The sequence below is a fragment of the Alligator mississippiensis genome, chromosome 16 (genome assembly GCF_030867095.1).
Source record: "Alligator mississippiensis isolate rAllMis1 chromosome 16, rAllMis1, whole genome shotgun sequence".
In the NCBI taxonomy this organism is placed as follows: domain Eukaryota; kingdom Metazoa; phylum Chordata; order Crocodylia; family Alligatoridae; genus Alligator; species Alligator mississippiensis.
The window spans coordinates 6,564,368-6,576,653 of record NC_081839.1 but is presented as its reverse complement, the minus strand read 5'-3'; the positions used below and the strand labels follow the sequence as shown (position 1 = coordinate 6,576,653).

The 12,286-nt window shown below is 49.6% G+C and overlaps 1 protein-coding gene across 1 annotated transcript in view; it reads right to left on the bottom strand.

The window, feature by feature from the left end:
• LOC102569169 (uncharacterized) overlaps nt 1-12,286 on the bottom strand; it is a 233,301-nt gene that overhangs the window by 185,767 nt on the left and 35,248 nt on the right. The gene's annotated exons all lie outside the window — the stretch shown is intronic.

Below are 12,286 nucleotides of genomic sequence, written 5' to 3'. Positions count from 1 at the left end.
GATCAGAGTAGGTAAAGTAATGATCTACTCCTAGCTTTAAGTTCTGTGAACCTATGAATTAAAAAAAGAGACATCTGCAAAATGGAAAAAGATGTGCAATAGATACTGTATGATGCACAGGGACAAGGAGTGCCAGATACTTTACACATACAGGTGCTTTGGAGGACTCCGTCTACCCTGGGCCTGTTGCAAAGGACGGACCACTATAGAAGGCAAGTTCTCCTGGTGCCTTTGGGCAGCTATGCAGCAAAGAGCTGGCTAGCTTGGAAAGGCCTTTGCTACCAGGCAAGCAATGACCTTGCCACTGGATGCAGCATCAGTATTTACAGGGTTAACAAAACAGCACAACAAAGAAGGGATTCTCCCAAGTTGATATTTGGATACTCTGCAGTCTCTCCCTTGGAGATGGTGCAGAGAGGCCAGAAGAGTCTTTTGGGTAGTGAGAACCAGCTTGTAAATGCCACTGGGCTGGGTCTGGTGATGTCAATGTGTCCGGTAAGAGTTAAAAAAATTGAGAGTCCTCAACTCAGATGGTAACAGCTCAGTCACTACCAGCTCAGGCTATATCTTCACTGCAAAACAGGTGGGTTTTTCTATAGAAGAATAACTAACATGCATTAGCCAGCTGCTGTCCTGCTACAGAGTCTTAGCAAAGATAAAACTCTGGTTCTTACCCTGATGCAGACAGGTAAGGTCAACAAGAGACAGGGGTATGGCATTCACCTCTCCTAGCTACATTGTGGTTACTACAGTCCTGCTTCCACTAGGATTTTATAGCAGAATAGCAAACGTATGCCACTGGTGGAGAGGGAAGACTGGCTTTTTTGCAGCAACAACACAACCCCAAATATTAGGACAGATTCCAGCCAGCCATGACAGGGCATCCAATTCATTTTCTACATAATTAAGTGCCTGTCTCATCAGCCACCTTCTCTCTCAAGCAGTTTGAGAGCTGTCTGGGTGCAGTGCAGTCTGGCATCGTTTCTCAGCAAACAGGTATATTTGCACTCTGCAGCATTTCAGTGCTGAGCAGCTCTATGCCGAGCCGGTAGACCTGATCAGATGGAGGATCTCCCAGCATCTTGTCTCCTCAAACTGGGCCCCTTCTTCTTACTGGCAGTAAGTAATTCAAGACAGTATTTACTAAAAAGGAGAGCCTTGGCTGACCTTTCAGAACAGCCATGGCTGTCACCCACACCAATGGTTTAAAACCCTATACTCACACAGCAACTGAAATTCAAGTGTATTATGGAGATGCAAGACTTCAGTGAAATGCCCAGGCCTGGCACTGGACCCTACTTCTCTTCTGTAGCACCAACCAATTCTACCGAAAACCCCAATCCTTTATTTCACAGACCAGGAAAGCCATGAAGGGTGTTGTGAGAGGTCTGCCTTGGCACCCTTAAGTGCGATAGCAGACTGAAATACTGTCTCTAACTTGACATCTTCATTCAAAGATCAACAACACGACTCAGGACAGAACGGACTCTTGCTTTAGGTGGTATCAGCCAACATCGAAAAGCAAGCGCTGGTCACTAAGCCCCCATGAACCTTTCTTGAAGGACATGAGCATTAACTGCCCTGTCCCAGACAGATTCGGAGTCACTGTGTCTTTCTTGCCTCCCCAAATCCCTGTGCAAGTCTAGTTGGATACAGCCTTCGCCATCTCTACTGCAGCTCGTTGGAAGTGCCAGCGGGCTCCATGTTCCATTGCATTAGTGCAGGGGTGGGCAAAATGCGGCCCAGGGGCCGGAGACGGCCTGCCAGGCCATTCTATCCGGCCCGTGGGGTCCCTAAGAAATTTAGAAAATTAATATTTATCTGCCCTGGGCTGCCTGTCATGTGGCCCTCGATGGCTTGCCAAAACACAGTAAGTGGCCCTCCGCCCAAAATAATTGCCCGCCCCTGCAATAGTGAGTCCGATTAGAAAGTACCAAGTAAAAGGTGAGGGAGAAGAGTTTGCTTCCGCACATCCCACTCCAAGTAGCACCGGGAGCTCCAAGGAGTCCTTCAGCCTTGCAGAAGGTTGAGCACGTTGACTTCTAGCCAAGGAAGCGCTCAATCTTTTGAAAGGCTGAAGGATCTTCTCATCCGCCAGTCACTCCCATGCCCGAGACAGGAACATAGGCCTGAAAGGCCTCCAGGTCACGGAGTCCACTTCCCTGCAACCACCAGCAATCCCATCACATAAGCCCTTCCGGAAACCAATCAAGCTCAAGAGGAGTGAAAAGCTCTTTGTTTTCACCTGCTCCAACAGCAACGTTCATCCCAAGCCATAAGGGATTTATTCAATGCCATGACCCTGCTGTTGAGATTTCTGATTGCTTGCCCCAAGCCAACCAAGATACCCCATAATAGCACCTGATACTATTTCACGAAGCCAGATCTGTTGCAATTGAATTGTCCAGTGGTACAACAACATGAAACAAATGGTCTTCCCTTTGCATTTTGTTCCATAGGACAGATTTCCCACAAAAGCTCCAGGCCAGGTCTTCAAGGGCTCAGCCCCCCCCCACCCTGGGGCCAGGTTTTCCAAAGAGCTGGACACGCTGGGTGCACGACGTGTATTTAGCTCTCATGGAAGTCTTGTGATACTGTCATATTGGAGCTGCTAGGACCCGAGTCTTTATTTCAGTGCCCAAATTGCATGCAGAGCTGAAATCTCTGGAGCAAATTCAATCCCCAAACAGGATGGAAAAGGGTTTCCCATGAAAAGGCAATGCTTTTCTAGGTGGGGCTTCCCAAGCTCTGTCAAGATGCTGTTGTTTCCAAAAAGTGGAAAACAATAGTCAATCCTGGAAACTACCAGGCATTTCTTTTCCTTTAGAAAGGACAGCTGCACTGGAGCGCAGTACCTTGCCACAGATGATGCTGCTCGTAGGAAAATGAATTAAGCCCGGGGCTCTGTAATGATGTGATGCTATAATTAAACGAACAATTCCAGTCACAGGACAGCGGAGAGTTCAAACGCACAGAACCGCAATTAGTCCGGGCGCTTGAATCTTTCCATTGCGGCTGACATTTTCACTTGGCCAGTCAAACTTCCTTTACACCTTTGGAGTGGAACAAACGGACAATAGCAGCTTGGCTCCCATCCATCGCCTGGGTCCAATTTCCAAGCACAGATTAAAACCTTACATCCAGAGGATTATTTATTCACCTGTTTATTGGCTCCACCACAAACAAACCAGGGGTTTCAAAACGCAGCACTGTCATTAAGGAAGGCCAAGAGGTGTTTGCAAAGGGACCTTCGCGCTTCGTGCACCTGGAAAGCCTTTTGCACTGTTCCAGTAACATCATTTTGGGCGATTTTCATGAAATGCCTTTTAAAAAAATTGAAGGCTGTCCCCCGCAGAGCAGAGCACAACAAGGATTGTGCATATCACTTGAGGGACCTAGCCCACTGAACAAGTCACCTCCAGGCCCACCCCTTGTTCCAGGAACACACACAAAAAAAAAAGTGCAAGCAGACTCAGGATCCTCAGTTCTCGTCCCTGGCTCCGATACTAGCCTGCCTCCAGCTCTGGCCCAATTGCTGTGGCATTGCTTCCTTTCCTCCCAGCTCTTGCCTTTTCAAGTCTACTTAGGCTGGAAGCTCTTTGGTGCAAAGTCTCTCCGCCAGTACATTTAAACATGCACGCACAATGGGTCCTAGTCTCAAGCTACTTGTATGCCACAATTCAGTCAATGCAGTGCTCTTGTAGAGAGTGCATAGCCCCAGCAAATTCAAGGGGGAGTGACTTTCTTGGTCAGCATGATGCAGGCATGATTTCTGGTGCATTGGGTGGAGAAGGCTTCTGGTTTTTTCCTAGAAGTTTTGATTTTTTTCTTTTTAAGCAAGAAGCACAGGCCTCCAGTGACAATAGAAAGAACGCAGACCCCTACATCACAACCCCTCCAGGGTGAACAGAGATGTGTTTGAATGCAAGTGTGTCACCTACGACACCAGGAGCCAGGCCTCAGATACCAGAGGGAGGTGTCCTCTACGTAAAACACTTCTCTAGAGACCTCCACATCACCCTCAGGAGGGACTGCAACATGCAGACCCTGACCCATGCTCTAGTCCAGACATTTCCAGTACCAAAGCAGCAAAGCCATGGCAGCATGACTTCCAATGCACCCCAAACCCTGGTGACTAGTACTTCTTCAACAGAAAGCCCACACTTGCATCTGTGCCTGCTCACCTTCACCACTACCCCTACCCAGGTCAGATGGGTCTGCAGTCACTCCCTGGATTATAGTGTGGACAGAGAAACAGATACACCAACAATGACCTTCCTCTGCTTTCTCCATTCAGGCCTTTCCACCTGCGTGACTTTGGGAATTAAGTACCACCGGTATCACCAAGAGTTTTACCAAGCAGCATTTCAGGATGCTTTTGGTGTCTTGAGGCAATAAGTCTTGTGGTTGTGCAGCAAGGTTGATAGTGTAGTTTTATGAATAGGTTAGACAAGGACTTGTATGGGATGGTGTGGAGGGGATGAGCCTATCTCAAGCAGGGATTGGACTGATGACTTCTGGGGGTCCCAAGTTCCACATCACCCAACACGGATGTTTGGAGGGGAAGAGGGATGTTCCAGCTGGCCGTGTGCGCAGTCTGCCAGGGAAGCCCTGCCCACAGTTACTTGATTTATTGACTTCGGACTCTCATAGATTGTAGAGTCGGAAGGGACCCTAAAGGATCATCGTGTCTGACCCCCCTGCCCTAGGCAGGAAAAGGACCAAGGTCAGACAACCCCAACCAGGTGCCCATCTAGTCTTCTCTTGAAGACCTCCAAGTTTGGTGATAGTATCACCTCTCTTGGCAGCCTGTTCCAGATTTTGGCCACTCTCCTGCTACTATAGACATTAGGTCCAAACACTAAAGGCAACTGGCTTCAAGGTAAAACCTCAAAACAGGGAGTGACCATGCTGAACATTAAAGCAGCAGCTCAGTTCTTGTGTTAATGTGCAAGAAGCACTTAGCAAAAGGGGGAGAGCCTGGCAGTGATTCCTTGTTTGGGAGGGGAATGAGGCCGTGATTGCAGAGCTTAAAACAACTGACAATACAACACCTGGAACAGGATCCAGGCATGCCACACACAAAGTTAAAGAAGCAGGCACAGGTGACTCTCCTTGGTGAAGGGCCAGGTGCTATGCTCCTTCCTTCTGCAGTCTCCCTCATAATTGGTGTCTGTCTCTGCTTGCTTGCTGCATTCAATCAACCCTGGTTATTGCATTGCTTCTCCAGGTAGATCCATTACCCTCATGCTCCCTGCCAGAGAGGGAACTCGCTGCATGCAAGGATCAGCTTGATTTGTGAAAGCACACTGCTGATCTTGGAAGGCAGCTCTGTTTGGCTAGCAACACCTAGCATTTGTCCTGCCAAGGACGCTCCCTTCTCCCCAGCCAGCCTGAAGCAAAAAATCGCTTGAACTTCCTCCTAGACCCACAGCTGGATTAGAGATGTTCTGATCCCTGCTTTCACCTCTTGGCAAGCAAGTCTTCCTGTGCACTGCCTCCTCCCAAAAGGGCAGGTGCCCGGGGCTCTTTCAGCAGCTGGTTCACAGGACACAACACAGGCCTTACTGGCCAGAGGAATGATGCCCTTGTAGCAACCTGAGATTGTGACACACTACAGTCACTTCCCCCCTTTACCATCCTTACTGTGACCTTCCCCCGTGGCATATACATCTAATCAATAGGCAAAAAAAATACAGCCCCCAGCACAGCACAGCAGGACTACAATTTTTCTTCTACCAGCCGATCACACAGAGTGGATGGGAGAAAAGACGTTATCTTACACAACACGGCAATCCGTGCAATGCTGGGCATAGCGCGATGACGCAAAAGCGTCTCCTGACCTGTAGGCACCTACAAGCATGTATCAGTGGACCGCGCTGACAACAGGTTGATGGGTCTTTTTAACCTTTCAGAAATGATTGCAAGACCTCTCCTTCCTGCCCATCAGGCTTCCCCACCCTCTCTGCACAGAGACCTTGAGAACAGCTGAGCTACCCCATGCAGAACTAGGACCCATGATGGAGCAAGGGGTGCTCTAGCGTTTCTGGGTGACTAAGTGCTGCCACAAAGGAGTCTGCCCTGGACACATGCTGGGGGGGCTTCTCTCTCGACTCAAGAAAGGGCATACAGCAGCATTGCCACCAGCCCCTTGGTTTGTACCACATCCAGGGCTCAGCTCCATCCTCGCTGACAAAGAGCAGACAGGGCTAATCAGGGAATTCAATTAGAAATAAGAATAGCCCCATTGGCTAACAGCTATCTCTTCGCAGGCTTGAAAGTAAACCAATGCATAGATCTCTCCCGCAACAGATGCAGCAGCCTAACTCCTGGATGGAGAAAAAGGTTATCACCGTGCACGTGGCATGGGCGCCTGCACTTCATAAGAGCTTATGCACATGCCTAATGTTACACCCGAGCAAAAGAACTGCTCACATCTTAAAGTTAGCCTGGCATCACGGGCTGCCTTTGTAAATAGTCTAAACCAGTGGTTTGCTACCTTTTTTCATTTGCAGACCTCTAAAAAATGTTAAAGGGAGGTGTGATCCCTTTGAATTGTAAGCAGGGCTGGATTAACCCTTTAGTGAGCCCCAGACAAACAAACTCATGGGCCCTTACTTAATGCATAGGATTAACATATAGGCAAACTAAGCACATGCCTGCCTAGGGCCTTAAGTGAGGAAGGGACCCAGTTGTGCATATTATAATTGAGTGAAAATAATAACATAAATATACAGTATTAAATAGGGGCCCAAGAAGTTGGCTAGAGGGCTCTGGGAGCAGGGCTCAGGGGCACAGGTGTTTTTTCCCCTCAATTCTTCCAGTTATGGGTCACGAGCAGAGGGGGGAGAGATGAATCAAGGTAGTAAATATAAGACTACTGTGCTGGTGCCACCGTGAAGGCTTTGGCTTCTACAACCACGGTCTGCTTTCCAGAGAGAGAGAGAGAGGCAGTGGTCTGTTGGGAAGGGATGACCTCCACCTCACTCCACTGGGGAAGCAGCTCTTCTCAGCCAGAACGGCTGACTTGCTTGACCGGACTCGTGGAAAAATTGGGCAGTTGAGGCCTCGACTACTCCACAGTCCGATGGCTGGGGAACATGAGCCACCAATGTGATACCACAGCTGGCTGGCATCTACTGCTGCATCTCGAGCAAGTCCCAGGATGTCATCCTCCTGTTGTACTCAGCCTTAGTGAGGCTGCAGCTGGAGTACGGCATCCAATTCTGGGCTGCACAATTTAGGAAGGACGTGGAGAAGCTTGAAAGAGTCCAGAGGGGAGTCACGCGCATGATCAGAAGACAGGAAAACAGGCCTTATGAAGACAGGCTGAGAGCTATGGGACTCTTCAGCCTGGAGAAGCGCAGGCTCCAGGGTGACCTGGTGGCAGCCTATAAGTACAGAAGGGGTGTGCATCAGGATCAGGGGGCCAGACCCAATTATCTTACGGGGTCCCTTCCAGCCCTAATGTCTATGAAATCTATTAAATTGGTTTGCCTAGGGCCCACTAAAGGGTTAATTCAGCCTTGGTCATCTTTCATAGATCACTTAGTCTGCCGACCCCAGCAGTCCACAGACCGCAGGTTGAAAACCACGGCTTTAAACTCATTGTTACCAGCTTTCTTGATTTTAGTGACAATTTTGCAATATTTGGCGTTATTCTAAAAGCCTCTGCTCCTAGACTTGGGCAAAGTGAAAAAATATCTATATTTATAGGGGGATAATTCTAGTGTTGTATTTGCAGGGGAAGCTGCCTCCCTGACAGTCACTACTATAGTTAGAAAGCCAATAAGGCGAATATAAAATACCTTATTTTTTTAATTAAAAAAAAATGCATAGGGTTTCGGGGTTCTTGACTTGTGCAGGTTGAACACTTGGGGTTACCAGCGCTGCATGAAGAAAGCTCCCATTATAAACTAAGCATAATCTGATTTCAAACCTCTTGGAGCAGGGACTGTCCATTTGCTCTGCTTTTGCACAGCCCCCAACACAATGGAGAACTGGGCCAGCACTAGGGCTCCTAGGAAATACTGCAGTATAGCTTGATTACTTTAATTACTTCTAAGTTAGCAAAAATGATTGGCCCCGAGTGAAGATGTCAAATGATGAAAGCTAAACTGGTTCCCAGTTATGTGTAAACAAGAAAGAATATTAAATGCGTCTTACAAAGGGTATTAAAAAACTCTCTCCATAGCCACCCCCCCTCCCCTGCCCCCTCAAGCTTTTATTATAATTAAAGCCCTCAATGGATTTCCACCAACCTCCTCAAAAGCAGATTTCCTTGCTTGGCTGAGATCCTACATGGAGAATTTTGGTCACAAAGGATTTTTCCCACTATTATTTGTGGGGTAGAGCTGCTTGTAACTTCCCGAATAACTAAAAAACAAGGGTTTAAAAATTTCCCTTGTGTCACATGCCTCCTCGGCAGACAGACAAGCTCCTTGGGGCCCAATGTTGGATGCATATTTAACTAAACTGAATTGCCAAGCTAGATTACAGGGATTTTATTCTATGCTCTTTACTTCCCTAAGGCGCAACATTTCAGAGAGCGAGTGGCATCTGAAGTGGGTGAAGCAATAAAGCAAGTTGGAGGCATTTATGCCTATAAAGCCATGAGACGGGACCCAGTTCTCTGCATTTCATAGTTGTTAGGGGCTGGAAGGGACCTTACAGGTCATCGGGTCCAACCCCCTGCACGTGGGCAAGAAAGACCGCTGGGGTTAGATTTGAGGCAGAGGCAAAAAAACAACAGAGACACCAAATGACGGGTCCTGAAGGAGCCTGCCCAGGCTCTGGTATCAACTAATGAAGGCTCAAAGCTGTTCTGCGATACAGATACAGCTACCATGGGGTCCAAGTGTCTCATTCCTCTAACTCCTCTTTGTTGGGAGGGAGGTGGATGGAGCTAAACTGCAATGAAACTGTGGGGGAAGGGGAATGGAAAAAGGGATGGCAGGAGAAGAGAGGAGAGAGAAACAGTTAACTTCCTTTGGGAAACAAGAGCAGCCTCTGTTCATGCAGGCACCAGCCACCGCCCAGGAGAAGGTTATGAATAGCAGGCCTGGAACTTGTTCTCCCGGGGTGAACGGCTTCACCGGGTATCATTTAAACAGAGGTGGGTCTGTGTAAAGGAGGCAGGAAAATGCCACAGAAGCCGCAGTGAAACCCGGCCCTTGAACGCCCTGGGAGGCTGCTGCTCATGGGGCATCGGCAGTGGCTGTGGCTCTTTTTGCACCCTCCCTCCCCCACCAAGTTGGCACCTGAGGGTGGTGTCCCACTTGCCCCCCTGCGTTTGTTGCACAGGAGGAGTGAAGGCAAGCCAAATGTGCAAAGGCAAGTGTGAACAAGTGCTAGGAACAGGGCCCAGAGGACAAGCCAAGAGCAGCATGCTTTTCTGAGCCAAAGGCTAGCTGGGCAAGGCCAAATTTCTCCTAGCAGAAACCACCAAAGCAGCCAAAAGTTTTTAGATACCCACTCAGAGGAATGCCCCCTTTTCACAACTAAGGGACCGAGCTGCAGATGGGAGTTAAGTGACTTGACCTGGGCATCCTGTGGCAGAATGGGGACAAGAGCCTCCCAAAACTCACATCCCTGATCCCACCTTCCTCCCTGGTTTGTGTCCTTTTTATTCACAGCTCTAACTTATAAGCTTCCATTCGAGCTTCAGCAAGCAATGCATAGTTCAGTCACACTTCTGCCTACCTCAGCCTGACCCTATGCCAGAAGCTGGGAACAAGAGTCAGCTCCTGCCCCATACAGCCAAAGAATAGCCTTGTTGGGGGTAGTGAGCAGTGGGAGTCCTAGGAGCCGGTTCCCAACCACGTGAAGGCCACTATGCATAGCCAGGATGGTTCAAAGGGCTTTAGGATAAACAGATTCAGGCCTGTTGTACCTTCTGCCATTTGATGAGTATCCTTGGGGCTCCAGGACATGGTTCAAAAAGGGTTATTATTGTAGTCATGTGTCCTGTCCCCTTTGTTGGTTGGAAACTAGGGGTGCACCGATAGAGATTTTGGGGGCCAATACCAATAGGAGGTTTTTAAAGGAGGCATATTGGCTGATACAATATGATTTCTGATACGCAGCCCGAAGCTTGAAGAGCTGCATGCAGCTGGTAAGTCTGTTGTGTTGGAAGGAGAGGGGGCAGATCAAGACCCCTGCGGTGAGGGAGGAGTGGGGCTGGGGAAAGGGCTGCCCAGCCAGGGTGGGGCAGGACACAGGACAGAGGCGCACCTCACCTGGAGGGTGCAGGGAGGGGGGGTGCCCAACTGCTGCATGCACCCCAGGAGGGCATGGGGGGTGGGGGGGATGTGCCCCTGAATCCATGTGGGGTGGAGCGGGGGTGCAGGCTGGAGTCAGGGCTGTGTCAGACTCTTCCCAGTGGGTACCGGGCTGGGCTGCACTCGGGGCAAGCAGCGGTGGTGCTGGAAGGGGGCTGCAGCCACCCCAATATTCACCATAGCCCCCCTTCCCAGCACCACTGCCATCTGCCCCAAGTGCAGCTCCGTCCCAACCCCCCCACTCCCCCATGCACTGGGAAGAGCTCGGCACAGTCCCAGCCCACAGCTGCACCCCACCCTGCCCCACGCAGATCTGAGGGCACACACCTCCCCCTCCATGCTGCCATGGCTGTCCCACACCCTGGCCCAGCTAGGCAGCACCTGCCCCAGCCCCACTCCCTCCCTCATCGCAATGGCACTGATCTGCCCCCCCTCCCCTTCTACCACAACAGACTTACCAGCTTCTCACAGCTCTTCAAGCTGCCGGGCTGTGCTCCTCGCTGTCTACGTGCTGCACTGCGGCTGCATGCATGCACGGGCATTTATCGGCTAAATTATTGCCCACATCAGGCCGATTTCTGATGCAGTCAATTCCCTTTATATCAGTGCTGATCCGATATTGGACCAATGTACCGGTGCACCTCTATTAGAAACACATTTCTGTAACATATCCCTCCTCTACGAATGAGGTTTCTACCCAGAGAGTAAAGGGAAGATGTGTTTGAGCACTGCGGTTATTCAGGATTCTGGACTCTCCTGGTCCCTTCTGTCTCCTCCTGTTTTTCAGGCATGCAGACATCTTTTGGCAGCACATCGTAGACCAGCTTCATCTAGGAGCTGAATGCAGAGAGCCTGAATTCAAGGGTTATCGCCAGCACTAATGAGTCAGAGCTATGGAGTATAGGGGAGAGACTCAACTGCCTTGAGAACCAGCCGTCCTCTCTAATGCACCTGGGACTGCCTTGAGCTGCAACTCTGCCCCAGGACCTAAACCACTTCATTCTCCTGTCTCTCACTTCATCCCTCTCGTGCACAGGTAGTGGAGCAAGGGGAACGTAGCACCGCACATGCAGCTCTGACTGCTAGTTTGACCTTCAGAGCATAGCACGATAGCTTGAAGCAGAAGTGGAACTGGGCAGTTCAGAGCCCTGGGTAGCAGCTGTCACTTGGCTGCTGGTGGCAGCAGTGGCTGGATGAGCTGTGCTGGTAGCTGCTTTTTTGGCACCCTCTTCTCCCGAGTCAGCACCTGGGGCTATATGCTCCTTGCTCCTTTAGTTATGCTACTAGTTTGAAGGGTGAGAAGGCATGTCCTCCAACCTCCATTTGCAGAGTGGCCCGACTACCCTGGTGCATTATAGGATTATTCTTGCTCTGAAGGACTAGCTACTGGGCCACAGCAAATAAAGGCATGGCCAGTCACACCTGTTTCTATACCACAAATCCTTCTGGCTGATCACAAACATCTTTTTATTTATTTTGTTAGCTGCCCCTCTAGTTTGAGCTGCTTTGTTTCATCCGAGGCCACCAGGCCCAGCTGAAGGCATCAGCCACACCTCAGCCCATAGGTTGTGCAATGTTGGAAGAAGCCGTAACTCTTCCTGTTCGCAGGTTGTGCTATCAAAGCACAACCCCTGGATGACTTCTTGTTCACAATGACATTTCTGCGTCCGTCACTCTAAGCTCTGCTCATAGCGCGCCAGACCAAACAACTAGCAGCATAGTAAAAATAATCAATACAATGAACAATGCTGAGAAAAGGGTAGCAGAGTGCCAGGCTGGGGCAAGTGCGGTGGCTTGCAAGTCAGAAATCCTGGGTGCTGACTCTAACCTACTTGATGACTCTATTGCTCTCTCCATAATCCCTTGCTTTAATTATAACCTCTTTGGGTAAAGATACATCATTGTGCATGTGCAGAACATAGATATTGCCATTGCTGCCTTAACCCCCAGAATGATGTTCATTTTCAGATCAAAAAGTAGTCCACAAAGGAGCTCAAAATCAGCAT